At 43.8% G+C, this 25816-nt stretch overlaps 1 protein-coding gene across 3 annotated transcripts in view; it reads left to right on the top strand.

Moving 5' to 3' along the window:
• gpr174 (G protein-coupled receptor 174) overlaps positions 1 to 25816 on the top strand; it is a 52195-nt gene that overhangs the window by 10819 nt on the left and 15560 nt on the right. For 2 of the 3 annotated variants that reach the window (XM_055644161.1, XM_055644159.1), the window contains exon 1: positions 3053 to 3661. The exons of the other annotated variant lie outside the window; for it this stretch is intronic. The gene's annotated coding sequence lies outside the window, so the exon portion shown is untranslated. Of the gene's footprint in view, positions 1 to 3052; positions 3662 to 25816 lie in introns of those variants that run through there. 3 annotated transcript variants of the gene reach the window in all.

The following is a 25816-nucleotide window of genomic DNA, read 5'->3' as shown; positions in this document are numbered from 1 at the left end:
TTGTTTTTAGGAAGGAAATGAGGAGAAATTTCTTTAGTCAGAGGGTGGTGAATCTATGGAATTCTTTGCCACAGAAGGCTGTAGATGCCAAGTCAGTGGATATTTTTAAGGCAGAGATAGATAGATTAGTACAGGTGTCAGCGGTTATGGGGAGAAGGCAGGCCAATGGGGTTACGAGGGAGGGATAGGCCAACCATTGAATGGTGGGAGTAGACTTGATGTGCCAAATGGCCTAATTCCACGTATCATTTATGACCTTATAGAAACATAGAAAATAGGTGGAGGAGTAGGCCATTCGGCCCTTCGAGCCTGCACTGCCATTCATTATGATCATGGCTGATCATCCAACTCGGTATCCTGCACCTGCCCTCTCTCCATACCCCCAGATCCCTTTAGCCACAAGGGCCACATCTAACTCCCTCTTAAATATAGCCAATGAACTGGCCTCAACTCCCTTCTGTGGCAGATAATTCCAGAGATTCACCACTCTCTGTGTGAAAAATGTTTTCCTCATCTCGGTCCTAAAAGATTTACCCCTTATCCTTAAACTGTGACCCCTTGGTCTGGACTTCCCCAACATCGGGTATAATCTTCCTGCATCTAGCCTGTCCACCCCCTTAAGAAGTTTGTAAGTTTCTATAAGATCCCCCCTCAATCTTATACATTCTAGCGAGTACAAACCGAGTCTATCCAGTCTTTCTTCATATGAAAGTCCTGACATCCCAGGAATCAGTCTGGTGAACCTTCTCTGTACTCCCTCTATGGCAAGAATGTCTTTCCTCAGATTAGGAGACCAAAACTGTACGCAATACTCCAGGTGTGGTCTCAACAAGACCCTGTATAACTGCAGTAGAACCTCCCTGCTCCTATACTCAAATCCTTTTGCTATGAATGCTAACATAGCATTCGCCTTCTTCACTGCCTGCTGCACCTGCATGCCTACTTTTAATGACTGGTGTACCATGACACCCAGGTCTCGTTGCATCTCCCCCTTTCCTAATCGGCCACCATTCAGATAATAGTCTACTTTCCTGTTTTTGCCACCAAACTGGATAACCTCACATTTATCCACATTATACTGTATCTGCCATGCATTTGCCCACTCACCCAGCCTATCCAAGTCACCTTGCAGCCTCCTAGCATCCTCCTCACAGCTAACACTGCCCCCCAGCTTCGTGTCATCCGCAAACTTGGAGATGTTGCATTCAATTCCCTCGTCCACATCATTAATATATATCGTAAATAGCTGGGGTCCCAGCACTGAGCCTTGCGGTACCCACACTTGTCACTGCCTGCCATTGTGAAAAGGACCCGTTTACTCCTACTGTTTGCTTCCTGTCTGCCAGCCAGTTCTCTATCCACATCAATACTGAACCCCCAATACCGTGTGCTTTAAGTTTGTATACTAATCTTTTATGTGACCTTGTTGAAAGCCTTCTGGAAGTCCAGATATAACACATCCACTGGTTCTCCCTTATCCACTCTACTAGTTACATCTTACATTCTATAAGATTCGTCAGACATGATTTACCTTTCATAAATCCATACTGACTTTGTCCAATGATTTCACCACTTTCCAAATGTGCTTCTATCCAATCTTTAATAACTGATTCTAGCAGTTTCCCCACTACCGACGTTAGACTAACTGGTCTGTAATTTCCTGTTTTCTCTCTCCCTCCCTTTTTAAAAAGTGGGGTTACATTAGCTACCCTCCAATCCTCAGGAACTACTCCAGAATCTAAAGAGTTTTGAAAAATTATCACTAATGCATCCACTATTTATGGGGCTACTTTCTTAAGTACTCTGGGATGCAGCCTATCTGGCCCTGGGGATTTATCGGCCTTTAATCCATTCAATTTAACTAACACCACTTCCCGGCTAAACTGGATTTCACTCAGTTCCTCCATCTCATTTGACCCCCGGTCCTCTGCTATTTCCGGCAGATTATTTATGTCTTCCTTAGTGAAGACAGAACCAAAGTAGTTATTCAATTGGTCTGCCATGTCCTTGTTCCCCATGATCAATTCGCCTGTTTCTGACTGCAAGGGACCTACATTTGTTTTAACTAATCTTTTTCTCTTCACATATCTATAAAAGCTTTTATAGTGAGTTTTTATGTTCCCTGCCAGTTATGACTTTATGACATTGGTGAGGGTTGTGTTCAGTTTTCGTCATGCTGTTATAGGAACGATGTTAAGCTGGAAAGGGTGCAGGGAAGATTTACGAAGATGCCACTTGAACTGGAGGGACTGAGCTAGAGGAAGAGGTTGAGCAGGCTAGGACTTTATTCCTTGGAGCGCAGGAGGATGGGAGCTGATCGTATAGAGGTCTATAGGATCATAGGAGAAATAGATTTGGTAAATGCGCACAGTTTTTTACCCAGAGGAGGGCAATCAAGAACCAGAGGACATTAGTTGATGCTGGGGGTACACAAAAAAAAGCTGGAGGAACTCAGCGGGTGCAACAGCAGGTGCACAAAGGAAATAGTGAAGGAAGTGAAGGAAATAGGCAACGTTTCAGGCAAAACCCTTCTTCAGACTGATGGGGGGGGGGGGGGGGGGGGGGGGAGGAGAAAGGAAAAAGGAGGAGGAGCCCGAGAGCTGAGGGAGAGATTGGAAGGGGAGGAGGCAGCAAGGGCTAACAGAATTGGGAGAATTCAATGTTCATGCCACCAGGATGCAGACTCCCCAAGTGGAATATATGAGGTGCTGTTCCTCCAATTTCCGGTGTTGCTCACTCTGGCCATGGAGGAGGCCCAGGACAGAGAGGGGTCGGATACTGATTGGGAGTGGAAGTTGAAGTGCAAGGCCACCAGGAGTTCAGGTTGGTTAATGCGGACCGAGCGGAGGTGTTCGGCAAAACGATCACCAAGCCTACGCTTGGTCTCACTGATGTAGAGCAGCTGACATCTAGAGCAGCGGATGCAATAGATGAGGTTGGAGGAGATGCAGGTGAACCTCTGTCGCAGCTGGAACGACTGCTTGGGTCCTTGTGGGGGGGGGGGGGGGGGGGGGGGGGGGGGATATATTAATAGGAACCCGAGGGACAATTTTGTTTTGACACAAAAGGTGGTGGGTTTATGGAACCAACTGCCAGAGAAGGTAGTTGAGGCAGGTGCTATGCAACGTTTAAAAAAAAACCATTTGGACAGGTGCATGGACAGGAAAGGTTTAGAGGAATATGGGGTAAATGCACAAGAGTTGGGACTTGTGTGGATGGGGCATGTTAGTCGGCGTGGGCTAGTTGGGCGGAAGGGCCTGTTTCCATGCTGTATGACTGAGCAGGGAGCTGAATATGTGCAGATGCTCTCGTTGGCAACTTGGACGCCCGCATTTCGTTGTGCTCTGTGAAACCCCCAGAAGTTCAAACACATTTCAACAACACCCTGCCGAAACTGCCCGCTCTCCAGTTTACCAGCAGGCAAAGAAATCCCCCGCCGCTTGCAGACTTCATTTACATAAAAAAAACCCACCGCAAACACAAGCCGAGTGGAAAAAAAAAACGGAAATGTAAAATGTACAGGCTTTACACAGTCCACGCAGCTTCGCTTCGAACAGAACCGCACCTTCGCTGGTCTGGTGGCCGAATTACTGTTTTACATCAGTTGAAGTCTTGATAGCAGATCACACTCGCGACATGTTTCAACAGTTGACCGCGGCGGGTAAGTGTTCACTTAGCGTTGCTTATCAGCGTGGAATATGTACGAAACTTGCATGTTCGTCACTTGGAAATGTAGATCCATGTAGCAGCATTGTGTTCACGAACAAGTCCTCCGCATTACCAAGGTCTTTGAAGTAATGCGATATGCTATGGGTTGAAACCCTTAATCGTAAGGGTTAAGGGTTTTCACCCTTGCATGTTTAGGGTTAAAAGATAAACCCTAAATCTCTTGAAGGGTTTCAACAGTGATGTGGAGACACCGGGGAAATATGGTTGGGGGGCAAGCGGTTGTGGAAACCCGATGTGGACCATTTGTGAAGGAAAATGGACTGTGATCTGTTCATCCAAAGGTTGCAGTAGAATCCGTCAGTTTCTATTCCGGAACAGTCCACGTTAACAACGAATACTGCTCAAAGGGGAAAAATTAGTCACCATGAGTTTGTCAGAAGTTAGGAGGAAATAAGGAGCATTACGTCATAGAGCAGTATAATCAGTGAAATATTCTAATGTATAAACGTTATATAAACGAATGCAAACCCAATGCTAGCATTTATTTCAAGAGGGACAGAATACAAAAAAAACAGGGTTGTAATGCGGAGGCTCTATAAGGCGCTGGTCAGGCCACATTTGGAGTATTGAGAGCAATTTTGGCCACCATATCTGAGAAAGGATGTGCTGGCTCAGGAGAGGGTCCAGAGAAGGTTTACAAGAATTATCCCAGGAATTAGCAGGTTAACATATAATGAGAGTTTGATGGCACTGGGCATATACTCGCTGGAGTTTAGAAGAATGAGGGGGGCCTCATTGAAAAGTAAAGAATAGTGAACGGCTTGAATAGAGTGAATGTGGAGAGGATGTTTCCACTAGTGGGAATGTCTAGGAGTGGAGGTCATAGCCCCAGAATTCAAGGACGTTATTTGAGGAAAGAGATGAGGAATAATTTCTTTGATCAGAGGGTGATGAAACTCTGGAATTCTTTGCCACAGAAGGCTGTGGAGACCAAGTCAGTGGATATATTTAAGGCAGAGATAGATTCTTGATTAGTACGGGTGTCAGAGGTAATGTGGAGAAGGCAGGAGAATGGGGTTAGGAGGGAGTCACGATTGAATGGCAGTCGACGATGAGCCGAATGGCCTAATTCACTATCACATGATCTAAAAATCTTATGATGACTATATCAAAATAGTAGTTATGGTAACAAACAGATTGCAATGGGAAGTGAGGGAAATGATTGTGTTAATGATCAAGAGAAACCATACATTCAAGTGCAGATGGCTTTCAATGCTTTACTGAATCCAAATTTGACAACTTTGTACATCTGATTGCAGAAGCACACACTTTGCATATGTGGGTGTCATGGAACCTGGCCACCTCTTTAATAGGACACAATGCTGTTGATAATCACCCTATCTCCATATTAATGTTTATGCCTCCAATGGCAAGTTATCTTTGCTGCGATGTTTTCCATGATAAGGGATCCAAATCAGGATGAAATGTATTGCTATTACAAGGTAAAATTGTGCTCCTTCACCACCAACAAATACAAGTTTGAAAAGCAAAGAGCCTTGGTCAGACCATATCTTGGGCATCAAAGCAGTGTAACTAGTACAGCCACTGCCTCTCGGCACTAGAGACCTGGGCTCAAATCCATCCTTGCATGCTGTCTGTGTGGAGTGTGCACAATTTCCCTGAGATCAGATGGATTTCCGTCCATAGCTGAAAGAAGTGATAGATTAATTTGACACCGTAATTGTCCCAAGGTGTATGGTAGAATCAGGGGGGAGATGATGGGAATGTGGGGAGAATGAAAAGTGATATTAATACAGGATTAGTGTAAATATGTTGATGGTCAGCATGGACTCGGTGTGCTCATTTTAATATAATATAATTCTGTGACTCTATGAACATTTCAATATTTGGTCACAGTGTCCTAGAAAAGAACTATCTGCACAGTGGCGTAGCAGTACAGCTACTGCTTTACAGTGCCAGAGACACTGGTTCAATCCTGAAAACGGGTGCTGTCCTTACGAAATTTGTATATTCTCCCCATGACCTGCGTGGGGTTTCTCCCAGATATTTGGTTTCCCTCCACATGTTGTTTACAGACGTACAGGTTATTTGGCTTGGTATAAATGTAAAGTGTCCCTGGTGTGTGTAGGACAGTGTCAATGTCCAGGGATCGCTGGTCGGTGCAGACTCGGCGGGCAAAAGGGCCTGTTTCCGCACTGTATCTCTAAACTAAACAAAAACTAAAATCAAAACACTGCAGAACTCTTGAGATCAAAATTAAAAATATCCTGATCACACTTAGCAGATTTGTTGAAAGAGAAGTTGAGTAAACTTGCAGGTGAAAGACTTTTCATCAGAACTTGGACATTTTCATTATTCCAGTTGTGGTGGAAGTGTCTCAACCTGGAAACTTTGGTTCTCTTATGACAGACGTTGCCTGAACTGCTGAATGTTACCAGAATATTATGTTTCTATATAACAAATTATACCCGGCCTTGAAGAGATGGAAGGGCAAGTTCACTAGAAAGCAACATTTGCAATGACAGAAACTACCTTCTCCACACGATGAGGAGATGCAAAGCTTAGTGGCAGTTTGGGTTGGGATGACAATGTAGAGAAACTTTGAGAAGTTATGGACAGACAGAATAAGGGAATGGGGAAGGGTATGGTGCACAGAATGTGGAACCATGCGAGGTGTTGACCGTGGGAGAAAAACAGAATTGGAGATAGTTGATGCTGAATTTGACTTGGGGTTCTTGAAAATGAACCGCTGTAAGTTAACATGCAGGTTCAGCAAACATGTAGGAAGGCAAATGGTAATCCGGCCTTGATTGCAAGAGCATAAGAGAAGATGGAGTTCAAATAATACATAATCTGGAATATTGTGTAGGTCTACCCTCCTATGCAATAGAGGAAGTGAAGTGAAGGTTCACCAGATTGATTCTGGAATGGCATGTCTGTTCTAGGAGGAGACATTTCACATATTGGACTTGGGTGTTTTAGGAAAATAACAAGGTATCTCATTTATTAATTTAACAAGAATAAAATAGTCAGATGCTCAGACGTGAATCTGCAGGCAGATCAGAGGAAAGAATATTTTACACTTTTATTTTCCCAATGGAGCATTTTTTCTTCTTATATCTGCCCCTCCAGCCTTATCATCTGAATCTGAATCTGATCATCATTTCTGTTATATTAGTTCAGTTTAGAGATATAGCGTGGAAACAGGTCCTTCGGCCTACCAAGTCTGCACCAACCGACAATCTAGAAAACTAGTTCTATCCTACATTCTAGGGACAATTTACAGAAGCAAATTAACCTCCAAACCTGCACACCTTTGGATTGTGTGAGGAATCCGGAGCACCAGGAGAAAACCCACATGGTCACAGGGAGCATGTAAAATTCCATTCAGACAACATCTGTAGGCAAGATCGAAGCCAGGTCTCTGGCGGTGTAAGGCAGCAACTCTACTGATGTGCCACTGTGCTGCCCTGTGTGTATTCTGACTTACTTGACTGTGCCACCTGACCTAGCTGATTGGATCTGGTCATGGAGAACTGGTGGTGCCTTGTGGCAGCGGTTGCCTGCAGTCAGTCTGTCTTTTTTTAATTTTTTTTGTCCTGTTAGCATATGTTTTTGGTTTATTTTTAGCTGTGTATATGTGAGGGGGAGGGGGTGTGGGGGAAACTTTTTAATCTCTTCCCTGAACGGGGGACGCGACTTTTCCCTTGTCTCCGTTGTCGTTGGGGCCTAACATCGTGGAGCTGGCGGCCTCCACCCGGAATCGACCTGAGGGCTCCAGCCAAAGAGCCTGTGGACTCACCATTGCGGAGCAGGCTGACTTCGTAGCTGTGGTGGCGCTGCGGCTGCACCCGACTTCGGAGCTTCGTAGGTTCGGCCGCAGGCCCTGTGGACGGTGGAGACGGGAGCTCACAGGTCCCTGGTGGGAGACCAATTTTCGGGGAGCTCCTGCAACGGCAACTTCTCCCGCCCGAATCGAGTGGTTTGAATCGGCCCGAAGCAGGGGCTTACATCACCCGGCGCGGATTAAACGGCCGCGGGACTTACCATCGCCCGCCGGGGGGCTTTAACATCGGGAGCCCCAATCGCCTTGACGTTGCAGTTTGGCTGCCTGACCCGCGGGAGGAAAACAAAGCACAAGGAAGAGATAAGGCTTTTGCCTTCCATCACAGTGAGGAGGTGTTTGGAGATTCACTGTGATGGATGTTTATGTGGAACTGTGTTAATTGTGGGTTTTGTTGGGGTTTTTTTGCTGTTATATGCAGGCACGAAATTTCGTTCAAACCTAAAAATGTTTGAATGACAATAAAGGGCTATTGAATTGAATTGAATTAAGAAATGGAAGTTCAAACTTTTTAAATACATTTCAAAACCTTTAGTTGAGTTTTACCATCCCCGTCTCTGATATCTCCACCAGTCTTACAATCCTTTCCGATATCTGTTCTGGGACACCAGAACCAACTGTTGAGCCTTCCTGAGGTGTTGTGGGCTCAAAGGGCCTGTCCCACTTGCATGCGATTGCGTGCGTTTGATGTGACCAAACAGTTCACGTGAAGTACGGGCTAAGTACGCGCGTGACATCATTTGCGTAATGCTGACCAATCAGCTGGGCAGGAGGTGGGCCGACTGAATTTGGGCATCGCACAGCGTTGGGCAGTGACATCATCACGCAATGCCACGCCGGGCGGTGATGTCATCGCGCAACGCCACGCGCTAGGCGTACACCGTCAAGATGCTGTGTACACCGTCAAGATGCTGCATACGACAAAAACGCAAGATGCTGCGTACGACCACAATGTGCCTGCGTGCGGACAGGCCGTAGGCGCGCAAAATTTTCAGACACTGCAGGAATTTCGGAGCCCCGCGCGATGTTGGGACCAGCCCCGCACAAATAGAGCCTCCGCGCTTCTAAGTAGGACCGGCCCCGCGAGGCCCATACGCGTAAATTGCGAGCCAAGGTTGCGCACATGGGACAGGCCCTTAACTCAATGAAACACCAGTGAAGGGAGATACCACGTGATAACGCCAATTATGTACTTGCATATACAGGATTAGTTTTTTTTAACAGCTAGTTATTATGTGGGTAGCTGTCTTTTGCATACTGAGTTATTTATTGTAAGTTGATATATTTAGTTCGATAGTTAGATAATAATTTGGTTTTGGGCTTGGTTTTCTTAGTTGAGCGCTTATCCTGGAGTTGTAGCACAAGTACTTTGTGTTCTCATTGTAATTTAACCTCTCTAATTTATCAAATCAAATAAAGATTATGGATGAAGGATAATCATGACACACAAGTAACATTCTTTAAAATGCACCTAGTTAATTATTCTTATTTTAATACAACAAGTAACACGCTAAATACAAATTACTAAATTGATAAATACGATTACATTATCAGTGTAGTTTATTGTTACGTGTACCGAGGTACAGTGAAAAGCTTTTGCGTGCTAACCAGTCAGCAGAAAGACAATACATGATTACATTCGATCCATTTACAGTGTATAGATACATGATAAGGAAATAACGTTTAGTGCAAGGTAAAGCCAGCAAAGTCCGATCAAGAATAGTCCAAGGGTAACCAATGAGGTAGATAGTAGTTCAGGACTGCTCTCTGGTTGTGGTAAGATGATTCAGTTGCCTGATAACAGCTGGGAAGAAATTGTTCCTGAATCTGGAGGTGTGTATCTCCACACTTCTATACGTTTTGCCCGATGGGAGAGGGGAGAAGAGGGAGTGGCCAAGGTGCGACACGTCCTTGATTATGCTGCTGGTCTTGCCTAGGCAGTGCGAGGTATACATGGAGTCAATGGAAGGGAGGTTAGTTTTTTGTGATTCCTAAAAATGTCAGTTTACGTTTGGGAATGTACATTAAGTATGTAAAGTTGGTGGTCACAGAGTTAATAAATTCTGGTTGGCCCCAGAAAAACATTTTACAACTAAGTTGCAGCAATTTCCTTTCACTGACCCACAACGGATGTGTATTCTTATTGCTAATTTGTAAACAAATGTATTGGCCAGATTTTCAATTAATAGAGGGACAATGACACCAGAAAAATAGTTACAATGATGGTTGGAAGGGAATTTATGCTGGAGATTAATGAGCTTCTAAATAATAAAAATTGTCTCATCATTAACTTCAGGCCCCAAGGGCATGGACAAATACGCAATTGCAAGTCACAGTTCAAAGGTTTCACATTGCATATTTAAAATTAGATATTTTTGTTCATTTGGTTTTCTCGTCTATGGCTCAATGTCAATGGATGCAGAAAGTTGAGACTGAGTAGATCCATAGTTTAGTTTACTTTCAATTAGTTTAGTTTAAAGACACAGCACTTCAACCCACCGAGTCCGCACCGACCCGCACACGTTATCGCTATCCTACACACACTAGGGACAATTTACACTTATACCAAGCCAATTAACCTACAAACCTGGACGTCTTTGGAGTGTGGCAGGAAACCGAAGAATTCGGACAAAACCCACATGGTTACGGGGGGGACGTACAAACTCCGTATAGACAGCACCCATAGTCAGGTTTGAACCCGGTCTCTGGCGCTATAAGGCAGCAACTTTACCGCTGTGCCTCCATGTTGTCCTACTTGGTGTTCATAGATAGGAGCTACAATGAGGAGGTCATGTCTAAGGTAGTGGGAGAGAGTAGATAGTTGACCACCAACATAGGCAGCAGGAAAAGAGTGCAGGCGGAGTCTGTGCCATTCCCCTTCAAAACAAACATACCCTTTCAGATATTGGAATGACCCGCCTGGGTTAAGCAGCAGTGGGAGGTCAGTGGCCCCATGCCTGGCTCTAAGGCACAGCGAGGGAGGGTAATGTCAGGTAATGTCAGCCATAGTAGCAGGAAACCCATCAGTTAGGGGGAGAGACTGGAGATTCTGTGGCAGCAATTGAGACTCCAGAATGGTTTGTTGCCTCTCTGGTGCCAGAACAGCTACACGATATTCACAAAGGGGCTGTTGGGAGCTAGAAGTCATTGTGCATGTTTCACAAAACACATGGGTAGGAGAAGTGATGAGGTCCTGTAAAATGAATATTAGGGAGTTAGGCAAAAGGATAAAAGGCAGGACCTACAAGATAATGATCTCGGGATTTCTCCGGGTTCCACATGCTAGTGAGAATAGGAACAGGAAGATAGCACGGATGGATGCCTGGCTGACGAGTTGGTGCAGGGAGCAGGAACTCAGATGTTTGGACCATTGGGGTCTCCTGTGGGGCAGAAGTGACCTGTACAAGAGCAATGGGTTATACCTGAACTGGAGGGGAACCAACATCTTGACAGGTAGTTCTGTGTGTACTACTTGTGTGTATTTAAACCAGATTGGCAGAGAAGGAGTGTATTATAGGCCAATGTACAGTCAACAGGAATTAGAACAGCAAACATGCTAGGGTTTTGAAGGCAGCTATAAGACAATATGATTGTGATGGTAGGGGAGTTTAAATTTCCCAATATAGAGAAGGATTGCCTTAGTGTCAAGGCTGTAGACAGGTAACATTTGTCAAATGTGTTCAGGAAAGTTTCCTCAAGCAATATGTAAAGCCCCTACAAGTGAGAGGACAAAGCTGGATGTACTCCTAGTTGAATGGGAAGCCAAGTAACTGTAGTGTCTGTGGGGAATTTGTTTGGGACTAACAACCACAGTTCTTTTAGCTTTAAAATAGTTAAGGGCCTGTCCCACTTTCCAGAGTTACTCACAAATTCTCCCGAGTTTTCCCCTTGATTCAAATTCAGAGAATATCCGTAGGAGGCCGTAGGAGTCTGTAGATATATTATGGCAGCCGTGGGTACTTGGGGCATCAGGTAAGTCGGGACATTTTTTCCAGCCTGACAAAAAATGTCCACGAGTACAAAGATAGTCGGAAGGAGGAGTTCGTAGATCACAATAATCTTGATTAGTTTGTTTTTTTTAAGGTTCTTTCAACTCGGCAGAGGACCTGGGAGAGTGGGACAGACCCTCTATGGGTAAAGACAGGGGTGGCCCCAGTTAAAAATTTGAACTGGGGAAAGGCTAGATTTGACGGTATTAGAGAGGGAATTAGTGAAGTTGATTTAGGTAGGTTGTTTCTAGGCAAAAGAACATCTGGAAAGTGGAATGCTTTTTTAAAGAGCAATGACGAGAATTCAGGACATGCATGTTCCTGTGAGAGTGAAGGGCATGGCAGGTGGGAGTAAGGAAGCTTGGGGGATGAGAGAAAACGAGGCTTTGGTCAGGACAAAGGAGGCATGGGACAGGTATAGGCAGCTGGGATCAAGTGTATCCCTGGAATAATTTGGGAACTCAGGAGCATACTTAAGGAAATCAGGAAGGCAAATAGGGTTGGATATAGCTCTGCCAGATAATATTAAGGACAATCTAAAGAGATTTTATGAGCATAATACAGGAAATTGAGAAAGGGCCCCTCAGAAACCAAAGCGGAGATGTCTGTGGAGTCGCATGAGATGGGGATGGCCCACAATGAGCATTTCTCCATTGTTTTTACCATGGAGATAATCATGAAGATTGGGAAACTTGGGACAATTAATGGGGATGTCTTGAGGACAGACTGGATTATGGTCGAGGTGGTGTTGGCTATACTAAGGTGTATGAAGTTAGATAAATCTCCTGGGCCTGAGCAGATATATCCAAGGAAGCTTTGGGAAGATATCGAAGTAATTGTGGGAGCCCTGGCTGGGATGTATCAATCATCATAGACACAGGCTAGGTGCTGGTAGACTGGAGGGTGGCTCCTGTTGTGTCTCTACTTAGGAAAGGCTGCAAGGAAAAGCCTGGGAACTATAAATGAACTATAAACCCTAGGAGCAGTGCTGAGCTACTATCTACTTCTTTGGTGACCCTCTGGCTATCCTTGAATGGACTTTGCTGGCTTTAGCTTGCACTAAATGTTACTCCCTTATCATATATCTATACACTGTAAATGGATTGATTGTAATCATGTATGGTTTACCGCTGACTGATTAGTCCGCAACAAAGCTTTTCACTGTCCCGTTGTACGTGTGACAATAAACTAAACTGAACTGAGTGGCACTTTAGCGTAGCAGTAGAGTTGCTGCCTTATAGCGCCAGAGACAGGGGTTCAATCCTGACTACGGGTGCTGTCTGTACAGAGTTTTTATTTACTCCATGTGACCGAGTGGGTTTTCTCTTGCTGCACCCCTACTTTATTTAATCCCAACGGCTCTTTTTTAGTTCCTGCTTTCTCTTGCTGCCCCACCGGGCTTGAAACGAACTCACTTGCGAGTTCAACAGTCCTTTCCTCAATCCTTCTCAGCATAGCTCCTGGAGCCAAAGCCTCAGTTTTGCAGTTGGGCCTCAACCCAGCGCTCCATGCCCAACACAGTCACTACACTAAATCTTACCTTCCTTTTATTGGCTGCGGTGTCCCTTTCTTAGCCAATCAAATGCCTGCTGCTCTAAATGTTCCACCTATTCAATTAAAAAAATCTCTCTTTTTTCCTGCCAATTTATCAAAATTAAATTGTCTCCTCTCAAAATGGCTGCTCACCCACTATCTGCATGATTTAAGGTCGAAAAAAACGTAGGCCTGTATTTGCGTTCCTTTTATTGGATGCCTTGTCTCTTGGCCCGTTCTTTAAATGTCCTTGCTTTTCAATCAAACAATCTACAAAGCTTGATTAGTGAGTTTGCAGATGACACTAAAGTGTGTAATATTGCAGATAACAAATATTGTTAGGAAATAACTGCAGAAGGATCTTAACCAGCTGGGCAAGTGGGCTGAGCAATGGTTAATGGTGTTTAATGCAGATTTGTGTGAGAGGTTATATTTTGGGAAGTCAAACCAGGGAAGTACCTTCACACTGAATGGCAGGGCTCTGGGGGGTGTTGTAGAACAGAACAATCTTGGAGTTAGGGTTTGTAGTTCCCTGAAAGAGGCATCAGCCAGGGTATTGCGTGTAGAATGTTCTAGCTTTTGACATTCTCACCATGAAGGAAAGTTTGTTTTGCAACATACAAGGAATTTCATTTGTCAAGTCAGTCATACAAATAAAAAGCAACGGAACACCGAAAATACATTTTAACATAAACATCCACCACAGTGACTCCTCCACATTCCTCACTGTGATGGATAGCGAAAAAAAAGTTCAAATCTCTTCTCTTCCCTTAGGATATGGTCCTAATGCAAGAAAATGTGATTAGTGTGGGTAGGCAACAAAGTTGGCATGAACATGGTGGGTCTAAGCACTTGTTTCTGTGTTGTACAACTCTATGACACTCCTATTAACTAGAAGGATTTTATTTTTAAACAGCAAATTTGTCTTCTTTGGTGCACTGTACCTAAAGATCTGAGTTTTCTGATTTTTTCAAAGGAAAATAATGAATAGTTGCATTAGGATATATCGTTCCAAATTATGAAACAAGCTTTCAACTTAAAATGCAGCGACCTGCATTTGACCTACAAACTGAATATGTAACTCAATTAAGTAAAAATTATCTGCTGCCTGATAAACCTGTTTCTATATATGAATGGAACATTGATGTAGTGTGAAAAATGTATGAAAGTAACGAGATACAATGAAATAGCACATTTGGTTTTTCACAATGCAAGAAAATATTCTTGCATTGTGAAAAATGTAATTGATTAATTTGTTTCAAAGGTAAAGTAAGAGATTGCAAAACATGTGTACAAGCACATTGATGTAAATTTTAGCTTGACTACTTTTTTTATTCATGTGTTGCAACTTTGTTGGTTACAATATAGATACTGAACCTTTCATAATCTGGGTGCATTCTTTTGTCAGTTTATAGTGTGACTTGGGTAGGTTTATCATTAGAGTAGTGCACTCATTTTTTTAGTTTTTATTTCAGGAATTGGGTATTACCATTACTAGCAAACCAGCCTTAGAACAGAAGAGATGAGCACAGGAACAGGTTCTTGGGCCCACCATATCGGTGGTGGCCATGATGAAAATCTAAATTAAGCCCATCTGCTATATATGGTCTGTGCCCTTAATTTCCTGTCTGTTCACATGTTTGGCTAAATGCCTCTTAAATGTCACTATTACATCTGCTTCTACCATCTGCCCGCATTGCGTTCTTAGCAGCTACAATCTCTACCGAAAGGAACTTGCTTCATACATTTCCTTTAAAGTTCATTTTCTAACAAAGTTATGCCATCTTGTGTTTGACATTTCTGTCCTTGGATAAAGACTGACTATCTACCCTATCCATACCTCTCATAACTCTATAAACATCTGGCAGGTTATCCCTCAGCCTCTGATGCTCCAGCAAAAATAATTTAATTTTGATACCTCTTCTTATAGTTAATATTCTCCACTCCAGGCAACTTTCTGGTAAACACAAAAAAACTGGAGTAACTCAGCGGGTCAGACAGCATCTCTGGAGAAAAGGAATAGGTGACGTTTTTATGTCTATCTTTGATTCATACCGGCATCTGCAGTTCCTTCCTACAACATTCGGGTAAAGCTCTTCTGTACTCTTTCAAGTTCAAGTTCAAGTGAGTTTATTGTCATGTGTCCCTGATAGGACAATGAAATTATTGCTTTGCTTCAGCACACAGAACATAGTAGGCATTTACTACAAAACAGATCAGTGTGTCCATATACCATAATATAAATATATACACACATGAATAAATAAACTGATGAAGTGCAAATAACAGATAATGGCTTATTAATAATCAGGGTTTTGTCCGAGCCAGGTTTAATAGCCTGATGGCTGTGGGGAAGTAGCTATTCCTGAACCTGGTTGTTGCAGTCTTTAGGCTCCTGTACCTTCTACCTGAAGATAGCAGGGAGATAAGTGTGTGGCCAGGATGGTGTGGGTCCTTGATGATACTGCCAGCCTTTTTGAGGCAGTGACTGCAATAGTTCCCCTCGATGGAAGGAAGGTCAGAGCCGATGATGGGCTGGGCAGTGTTTACTACTTTTAGTAGTCTTTTCCTCTCCAGGGTGCTCAAGTTGCCGAACCAAGCCACGATGCAACCCGTCAGTATGCTCTCTACTGTGCACCTGTAGAAGTTAGAGAGAGTCTTCCTTGACAAACCGACTCGCCGTAATCTTCTCAGGAAGTAGAGGCGCTGATGAGCTTTCTTGATGATTGCATTAGTGTTCTCAGACCAGGAAAGATCTTCAGAGATGTGCACGCCCAGGAATTTGAAGCTCTTGACCATTTCAACCATCGACCCGTTGATATAAACGGGGCTGTGTTTTCCCCATCCTACTCCTTCCAAAGTCCCACAATCAGTTCCTTAGTTTTGCTGGTGTTGAGGGCCAGGTTATTTCGCTGGCACCATATGGACAGTTGCTCGATCTCTCTTCTATACTCTGACTCATCCCCATCAGTGATACATCCCACAACAGTGGTGTAGTCAGCGAACTTGATGATGGAGTTCGCACTGTGGTTCGCTACGTAGTCATGAGTATAGAGTGAGTACAGCAGGGGGCTGAGCACGCAGCCTTGAGGTGCTCCCGCACTGATTGTTATCGAGGCTGACTGATTTCCACCAATATGAGCAGACTGTAGTCTTTCTTGCTTAATCACATATTTCCTGTGTAGGTGTGGTGACCTCATGCTATTGTGTGACCAATTTTCTCCTCGGATCCCTTTAATCCTCCTACCTCTGCTATCTCTCCATAATTGCCCTCAGTCAGATGTACAGTATTTGGACCACTGCATCTATGCCAACCACCACTAATGCCACATGCCTACATTAATTCCGTATTTCCGTGTCATACAATCATAGGGCTGTACAGTGCACAAACAGTCCCATTGACAGAACTTGCTTATTGATAACCAATTTTGTTTCTTGAGTGACTCCCATTTGCTTGTATTTGACGTTTCAGACTTCCTCAGTTATCTGCTCCACATATGGCTCCCATAATTTTACATACCCCTATCACGTCATCTCACGGTTTCCTTTAACTAAGGGAAAGCAAACCCAGACTATCCAATATTTTCTAATAACTCAAACTATTCAGTCAAGTGGGACTAGGGTAGCTGGGACATTGTTGAACGGTGTGGGCGAGTTGGGCCGAAGGGCCTGTTTCTACACTGTATCACGCTATGACTCCAGCCAACATCCTTGAATTTTTTTCTGCGCGCCCTCTAGTTCAATCACATCTTTCCTGTAGTGTGGTGAAGAGACCTGCACACAATAATCCATGTGCTGCCAAACCAATGGTTCGTACAACAGTAGATAGATATAAAATGCTGGAGTAACAGTGGGACAGGCAGCATCTCTGGAGAGAAGAAATCGGTGACGTTCCGGGTCGAGACCCTTCTTCAGATTGACAACTGTAATGTCCCGTCTCATCTCTTGCACTCATTGCCTCATTCATTGAAAGAAATAATTTGATACTTTTCACCTTGCCATCCTGTGTAGCCATTTTTAGGGAACAATGTGCTTGTTGCCCAACATCTCTCCATTCTATCACACTAGTCATTTCTCGCATCAATCCCCATGGAATACTCGTGGCCTCCAACCTGAAAAACAACTCTCCACTCACACCCACTGACTCTTACAAAACAATATTCAGGTTACATGCACTGTATCTAATATTTCCTTATCATGGATTTATACACTGTAAATGGCTCGATTGCAATCATATATTGTCTTTCTGCTGATTAGATAGCATGCAACAAAAGCTTTTCACTGTACCTTGATGTACGTGGCACTAAACTGAAACTGAAACATTCAGACTAGCCCAACATGAGGGACCTTGTCAAAGGCTTTGTAAATGCCCATGTAGACAGCTACAATCACCCTGCCTGCTCAGTCTTTTCTTCAAAAATGTGCTTACATTTATGAGGCATGATATCCCACAAAGAAAGCCACGCTGACTATCCTTAATCAGTTGTTTAAGAAGGAATTGCAGATGCTGGAAAATCAACAAAATGCTGAAGAAGGGTCTCGACCCGAGACGTCGCCTATTTCCTTCGCTCCATAGATGCTGCCTCACCCGCTGAGTTTCTCCATTCTTAATCAGTTCTTGCCTTTCCTGTCTCTCATAATCCCTTCCAATAACTTTCCCACTGATGATGAAAGCACACTGGCTGGTCGAGCCTCAGCTTATCACTGCTGCCCTTCAGTAGTGACCCTTTGGTATTCTGATGTCTTACCTGTCGATAACAAACGTATAAAAATGTCTGTCAAAGCCCCAGCCATTTTCATTGTTATTTCCCATAACATGCTAGGATGTGTTTGCTCAGGACTTGGGGATTTTCCACCTTTTCAAGACCGCCCTACACTTCCCCTTTCATCATATTGACATGTTCCCAAAGATGGGACAATTAAATTCTTACTTGCTGCAGCACAACAGAATATGTGAATATGAAAACATTGTATATAACGGTGAAAAAAGAAAAAGTTCAATAAATAACAAATATAGGGCAAATAACAAATAATAATATAGTCCAGTTCAGAGCTCATAGCTTATTTGTTGTGTTTAATAGCCTGATGGCTGTGGAGAAGGAGCTGTTCCTGAACCTGGATGTTACAGTTTTCAGGCTCCTGTACCTTCTTCCTGATAGCAGTGGTGAGATGAGTGTGTGGCTAGGATGGTGTGGGTCCTTGATGATTTTGGCTGCCTTCTCGAGGCAGCGACTACGATAGATCCCTTCGACGGTGGGGAGGTCAAAGGCGGTGATGGACTGGCTTGGTATAAATGTAAGGCTGTCCTTAGTGTGTGTTGGGTAGTGTTAATGTGCAGGGATCGGTGGTTGGTGCGGACTCGGTGGACCAAAGGGCCAAAGGGCCTGTTTCTGTGCTGTGTCTTTAAATTAAACTAAACTAAATCTTTCCCTTCTCACGTTAAACCAATATGCTCTGGTTCTTCATTCCCCTATCCTGGATTTAAAAAAACGCTGTACATTCATCCCATCATTTCCTATCTGTGCTTTCAACCTGTTTCTCGAGTGTTGGCAAAATCTTAATAAATCTTCTCTCCCACTCTTTCTAGCTTAATGGCATCCTTTCTATAGGAGGGTGGCCAAAACTGAGCACAATACTCCAAATGCAGCCTCACCACTGTAACAATGTCCAAACCTCTATACTCAATACACTGAATGATGAAGGCCAATGTACCAAACACCTCCTTTACTACCCAATGTACCTGGTACACACATTCAGGGAACGATGTATCTATATTCCTGTACTCTTAGATCTCAGTGCTCTACAACACCCCACAGCGCCCACTATTCACTGTGGAGTTCCTGGGCAGGTTCTACTTCCCAGAATGGAACACCTCACACATATCTACATTAAACACCATTAACCCAGCTAATTTACTGTAATTTGTGATAACCATCTTCACTGTCTACGATACTTCAGTGCCATCTGCAAACTTACTAATCATGGCTTGCACACAAATCTAAATTGTTGATATAAACAGACCACCAGGACAAAAAAAACAACTTACCACCACCCTCTGTCAACCTACCACCACCCTCTGCTTCCTTCCATGAAGCCAACTCTGGATCCAGATCTCCCTGGATGCCATGCAATCCATCCATCCAGAGCAGCCTCGCATGTAAAACCTTATTAATTGGAGTCCATATGAACCACATCTATGCCCTCGTCAACCTTCTTGGTTATTTCTTTAAAAAACTCATTCAAATTCATGAGCCTCGATCTCCCACATACAAAACTGCTGACAATCACTAATCAGTCTTTTTCTATCCTAATGTATAAATATCTTAACCCTCACAATCCTCTCCAGTAACTTCCCTACCACAGCTATTAAGCTCACTGGTCTATAGTACCCAGGCTTTTCCTTGCAGCCTTTCTTAAATAGAGGCACAACATTAGCAACCATCCAGTCATCCACCACCTTGTCCATATCTAATGATGATTCATATATCTCAGTCAAGGCTCCTGCAATTTGTTCTTCAGTTTTCGAATGTCTTCGGATATATCAGATCCAGCTCAGGAGATTAATCTAATTTTATACCCTTCAGGACATCCAGCACCTCCTTAACCGAAATATAGACCTCAAGACATTTAAATTACCCTCCCAAGTTTTGTATCTTGCCACCTTTCTCCACAGTAAAAACAGAAGAAATATCCATGGAAGATCTTGTACATGTGCTGTGGTTCCTCACATAGATATAACCATATAACCATATAATCATATAACAATTACAGCACGGAAACAGGCCATCTCGACCCTTCTAGACCGTGCCGAACACATATTCTCCCCTAGTCCCATATACCTGCGCTCAGACCATAACCCTCCATTTCCTTCCCATCCATATAACTATCCAATTTATTTTTAAATGATAAAAACGAACCTGCCTCCACCACCTTCACTGGAAGCTCATTCCACACAGCTACCACTCTCTGAGTAAAGATGTTCCCCCTCATGTTACCCCTAAACTTCAGTCCCTTAATTCTCAAGTCATGTCCCCTTGTTTGAATCTTCCCTACTCTCAGTGGGAAAAGCTTTTCCACGTCAACTCTGTCTATCCCTCTCATCATTTTAAAAACCTCTATCAAGTCCCCCCTTAACCTTCTGCGCTCCAAAGAATAAAGCCCTAACTTGTTCAACCTTTCTCTGTAACTTAGTTGCTGAAACCCAGGCAACATTCTAGTAAATCTCCTCTGTACTCTCTCTATTTTGTTGACATCCTTCCTATAATTAGGCGACCAAAATTGTACACCATACTCCAGAATTGGCCTCACCAATGCCTTGTACAATTTTAACATTACATCCCAACAATCTATACTCAATGCTCTGATTTATAAAAGCCAGCACACCAAAAGCTTTCTTTACCACCCTATCTACATGAGATTCCACTTTCAGGGAACTGTACACAGTTATTCCCAGATCCCTCTGTTCACCTACATTCTTCAATTCCCTACCATTTACCATGTACGTCCTATTTTGATTTGTCCTGCCAAGATGTAGCACCTCACACTTATCAGCATTAAACTCCATCTGCCATCTTTCAGCCCACTCTTCCAACTGGCATAAATCTCTCTGTAGACTTTGAAACTCTACTTCATTACCCGCAACCCCACCTATCTTAGTATCATCTGCATACTTACTAGTCAAATTTACCACACCATCATCCAGATCATTGATGTACATGACAAACAATAGTGGACCCAACACAGATCCCTGTGGCACCCCACTCGTCACTGGCCTCCAACCTGACAAACAACCATCCACCTTTACTCTCTGGCATCTCTCATTCAGCCACTGTTGAATCCATCTTGCTACTCCACCATTAATACCCAACCATTGAACCTTCTTAACCAACCTTCCATGAGGAACCTTGTCAAAGGCCTTACTGAAGTCCATCTACACAACATCCACTGCTTTACCCTCATCAATTTCCCGTGTAACATCTTCAAAAAAAAACAAAAAAAAAAGTAGATGACCACTTTGGTTGCCCCTTTCCCTTAATCCACATAAAATAGCTTTTAATTCTCCTTTACCTTACCTGCCAGATTTATCTCTAGCCCATTTTTTGCCCTCCTGATTTTCTTCTTACTAATGCTCCACAGTCGCCTAAAATTCTCCAAAGATACACTTGACGCCCACTGCCTCTACCTGTCCCATGCCGCTTTCTTTTCCGTAACCAGAGTCTCAATATCTTTTGTCATCAAGATTTCCTTACTCCCGCCTTCCTTGCCCTTCGCTTTAACGGGAACCTCATTTAAAAGCATCCCACTTCTGGGCACCCCTTTGCTTGCTGATGACCTACTCCAATACACTATTGCAAGTTCATGCCCAATACCATCAAAGTTGACATTGTTCTAATCGAGAACTTTAACTTGTGGATCAGCCCTGTCCTTATCCACACTAGAAGTGGGAAAACGCACACCTCCAGATTCAGGGACAGTTTCTTCCCAGCTGTTACCAGGCAACTGACTCTCAGGCTATCCAAACGTTATTCCCTTATCATGTATCTATACACTGTGAACGGCTTTATTGTAATCATTTATTGTCTTGCAGCTGACTAGATAGCACGAAAACAAAAGCTTTTCTCTGTACTTCGGTACACATGACAATAAACTAAACTAAACTATTTTAAAGCTAACAGAATTGTGGTCACTCTTCCCAAATGGCTCACACCACTGACACCTACTTGCCTTTCAGGCACGGGTTATTGATTGGGGATGATCTGCCACGATCACAATGATTGGCGGTGCTGGCTCGAAGGGTAGAATGATCTCCTCCTGCACCTATTCTCTATGTTTCTATGTTCTCAACTTCCTAAGAGTACGTCAAGCTCCGTTTCGCTGGCCCGGGGCAGCCGGCAGCCTGAAGCCGCGGTCTGCACAGCTCCAGCTGGCGCGGCGTCTACAGCCCGGGATCCCTCGTGGGGGACCCGGGGGAAGAAGAAGCCATCACTGCCGGCCCACGGCCAACTTCTACCGCGGGTCCGGCATGGACTTACCATCACCCCTGGAGGGGAGCTTCGACCATCGGCCCTGCGGTCTGCGGTGCTTCTGGCTGCGGCGCGGCGGGAACCTTAAATCTTCGACCGCCGGCCTGCAGCCTACACCAGCCTGAAGCCGCGGTCTCCGGTGGGGAAGAGCCGATCCTGGACTTACCTTGACTTTGACTTTGTCCCTTACCATCTAGACGCCCGCAGCAACGGCTGCGGAGGGTGGAGGTCCCGACCACGGGGGAAAATGGAGGAGGACAGGCCAAGTTCTGTGCCTTCCACCACAGTGATGAATGCTGTGGTGGATGTTTGTGTTACATTTTTATTGTGGTTGTGTGTTCTTTATTATTGTACCGCTGCTGACAACCCAAATTCCACCGACCCTGGATTGATAAATTCTATCAATCAATCAATCAAGCTCTCCCTCTCCCTTGTGGGGCCCTCTACATATTGACTAAGGAAAATTTTCCTGAACACATTTTACATTTTCCACCCTGCCTAAGCCCCTGACACTCTTGCAGTTCCAATCAACTGGGAAAGTGCAGGGGCCAGTGAAAATGACAAAGAATGAGGGGTATATGTAACCAGTTTAATGGGAGGGAATGGGATGGTTAAAAAACGGGTTTAAAAGATCAGTAGCACTATAAACAGAGGTACAGCGGAGAATAGCAAGGAAGTTATGGTGAATCTTTATAACACATTATTTTGACCACAATTGGAGTTTTTTTAGTTCTGAGTAACACATGTTAGAAAGGATGTGATGGGTTTAGAAATGCTAAAAAGAGCTGTACAAAGTGATTTCAGAGATGAGGAAGTTTAATAGACTGAAGAAGCTATCTCCTTGAAAAAGAGAAGAATCGAAAATCATGAAGGGAAGCTGATCCCAATGGCACCAGGGTAATAATGCCAAGGGAAATAAAAACAGAAAATACTGAAAGTATTCAGCTAGTTGACTCATCAAGAACTTTGACAGGTGCAAGGCTATAGATGTGAACAGCACCTCATAGTTTGCTTGGGCAGCTTACTACCCAGCAGTATGAATATTGATTTCTCTAACTTCAAGTAACCCTTGCTTCCCTTCTCTCTCCACCCTTCTCCCACCCAAGTCATTGTACTAGTTTCAAAGTCGTCCTGTTGCGTCTCATTGTCTGCAACTCGTTTTCACCTAGCTCACAGCTAACAATGGCTCGTTTCATTTGTCATCGTTACATTTTTGCATACATTTCATTCATTTTTATTCTATATCTTCCTACATCACCGTCTATATCTCTTGTTTCCCTTTCTCCTGACACTCAGTCTGAAGAAGTGTCTCGACCCAAAACGTCACCTATTCTTTTCTCCAGAGATGCTGCCTGACCCGATGACTTACTCATTTTGTGTCTATCTTCTTGTCAATATGGACTTCAGCAAGGCCTTTGACAAGGTTCTGCATGGTGTTCGGTGTTGCATTTTGGGAAGTTAAACCACGGCAGGACCTTCACAGTGAATGGTAGTGCCCTGGGAAGTATTGTAGAGTAGAGTGATAGAGGAGTATTAATACACAGTTCCCTAAAAGTGGTAAAGGAGGCTTTTGGTACATTGACCTTCATTTGTCAGGTGAGGGAAATTGAGAACCAGAGGACATAGGTTTAAAGTGAGAGTGGAAAGATTTGATGGGAACCCGAGGAGCAGCGGTTTCACTCAGAGCAGTCGGGGTATATGGACTGAGCTGCTAGAGGAGGTAGTTGGAGCAGGTAAGAATGTGTAAAAGACACTTGGACAGACATGTACATGGATAGCGAAGATTTAATGAATATGGGCCAAATGTGGGCAAGTGGAACCAGGTTAGATAGGACATAGATGATTGATCTGATTGAAAGATACAGCATCTTTCAGTCCTTCAGCCAATTGAGTCCATGCCAACCATTGATCACCTGTTCACACTAGTTCTATGTTTTCGCATCCACTTCCTCCACACAATTTACTTGCTTTCACTTGAACAGAGTCAGAGATCATTGACGGAGTTTAGCAGATCCATGGGTGGAAAATTAGCGATGGAAAATCCAGGCAGCTGGAGCAGACGTATTCAGAATCTATGTGTGAGAAAGAACTGCAGATGTTGGATAAAATGGAAGGTAGGCACAAAATGCTGGAGTAACTCAGCAGGTGAGGCAGGGCTGGGTGACATTTCGGGTCGAGACCCTTCTTCAGACTCTGTTTGGTTGCTCCAATGAAGAGAAACCCTTATTACCAACATTGCATGTGTGTTCAGAATTAGAAGAGTTGAAACCTGCTTTGCGAGAGGAGTATTTTGGTGCCTGGATGATTTGGTTCATTATTTATTCATGGAATGTGGGCTTCACAGGTTGTGCCAGGAGTTAATTGCCCAAAAGATAGATACAAAATGCTGGAATAACTTAGCGGGACAGGCAGCATCGCTGGATGGAAGGAGTGGGTGACGTTTCTGGTCAAGACCCTTCCTCAGATGGGACCTGAAACGTCACCCATTCCTTCTCTCCAGAGATGCTGCCAGTCTGGCTGAGTTACTCCAGCATTTTGTGTCTATCTTCGGTGTAAACCATCATCTGCACTTCCTCCCTACACAGTTAATTGCTCGGCCCTGATTACCCTTGAGCAGGTGGATGTGAGCTTCATTTTTGAACTCCATTCCTTGGGGTGCGAGTGTACCCACAATATTGTTAAGGATGGAGTTCCACCACTCTGACCCAATGAGAGTGAAGGAATGGAGACAAATTTGCAAATCAGAATGGTTTGTGTGTGGATTTCAAACATGTTCGAAACACTAAACCTGGATGTGATGAGACTCCTCCTAGCAGGCAAAGCAGACCACTTCCAAAAGACGTGGTCTGCATTTATGGAATTATTACAAGCATAAGGTGCAATAGTAATTTAAAATATAAATGGTACCAGGATCTGGTAACGGGGGGTATAAAATAAAAATAAAAAAAACACGGTTGGTATATCCTTTTTTGCGGAGTTTTGTGTTATAATAGAGCGATTGTTTTTCCTTTTTTTTCTTTTCTTTCTAGGGTCTATTTCCTTTCTTTACTTCCTTCTCTAACTTCTTCCATAAGGGGCTTTCTTTTCCCAACACTTTCCTGCACCTTCACGTTTCTTGCTCGCTTTTCTTCTTTTATTTCTACCTTTTTTTAAAGCTCGAATATCGAAATGATACAACAAATGTAATAAGATATATGTGATGTGTATTACTGTAATTCACTGTTCCAAAAAAAAAAAATGGTTTGTGACTTTGAGGGCAACATCCAGATGGTAGTGATGTTCTCATGCTTTTGTTGCCCTTGTCCTTTAGCGGGTAGAGATAGTTGGTGTGGACGGTGCGGTCCAAGGAGTTGCTGCAATGTATCCTGTAAATGGTGTAAACTGCTGCTACTCTGTTTCAGTGGTGGAGTGTTTGAATGGTTGTGGATCGGATGCCTATCAAATGGCTGCTATGTTTAGCTTAGTCTAGTTTAGTTTAGTGATACAGCGTGGAAATAGGCCCTACGGCCCACAGAGTCTGCACCAACTAGCCTTCCCTGCACACTAGCACTATCCTACACTCACTGGGGACAATTTACAATTAGAGCAAGCTAATTAACCGACAAACCTGTACGTCTTTGGAGTGTGGGAGGTAATCAAAGATCTCACAGAAAACCCACGCGGGAGAACGTACAAACACTATACAGACAGTACCTGTAGATGGAATCGAACCCGGGTCTCTGGCACCATAAGCTCTG

Source organism: Leucoraja erinacea, chromosome 12 (assembly GCF_028641065.1).
Source record: "Leucoraja erinacea ecotype New England chromosome 12, Leri_hhj_1, whole genome shotgun sequence".
NCBI lineage: Eukaryota > Metazoa > Chordata > Chondrichthyes > Rajiformes > Rajidae > Leucoraja > Leucoraja erinaceus.
Note: the sequence above shows the minus strand (reverse complement) of the source record. Positions and strands in the feature narration are given on the sequence as shown.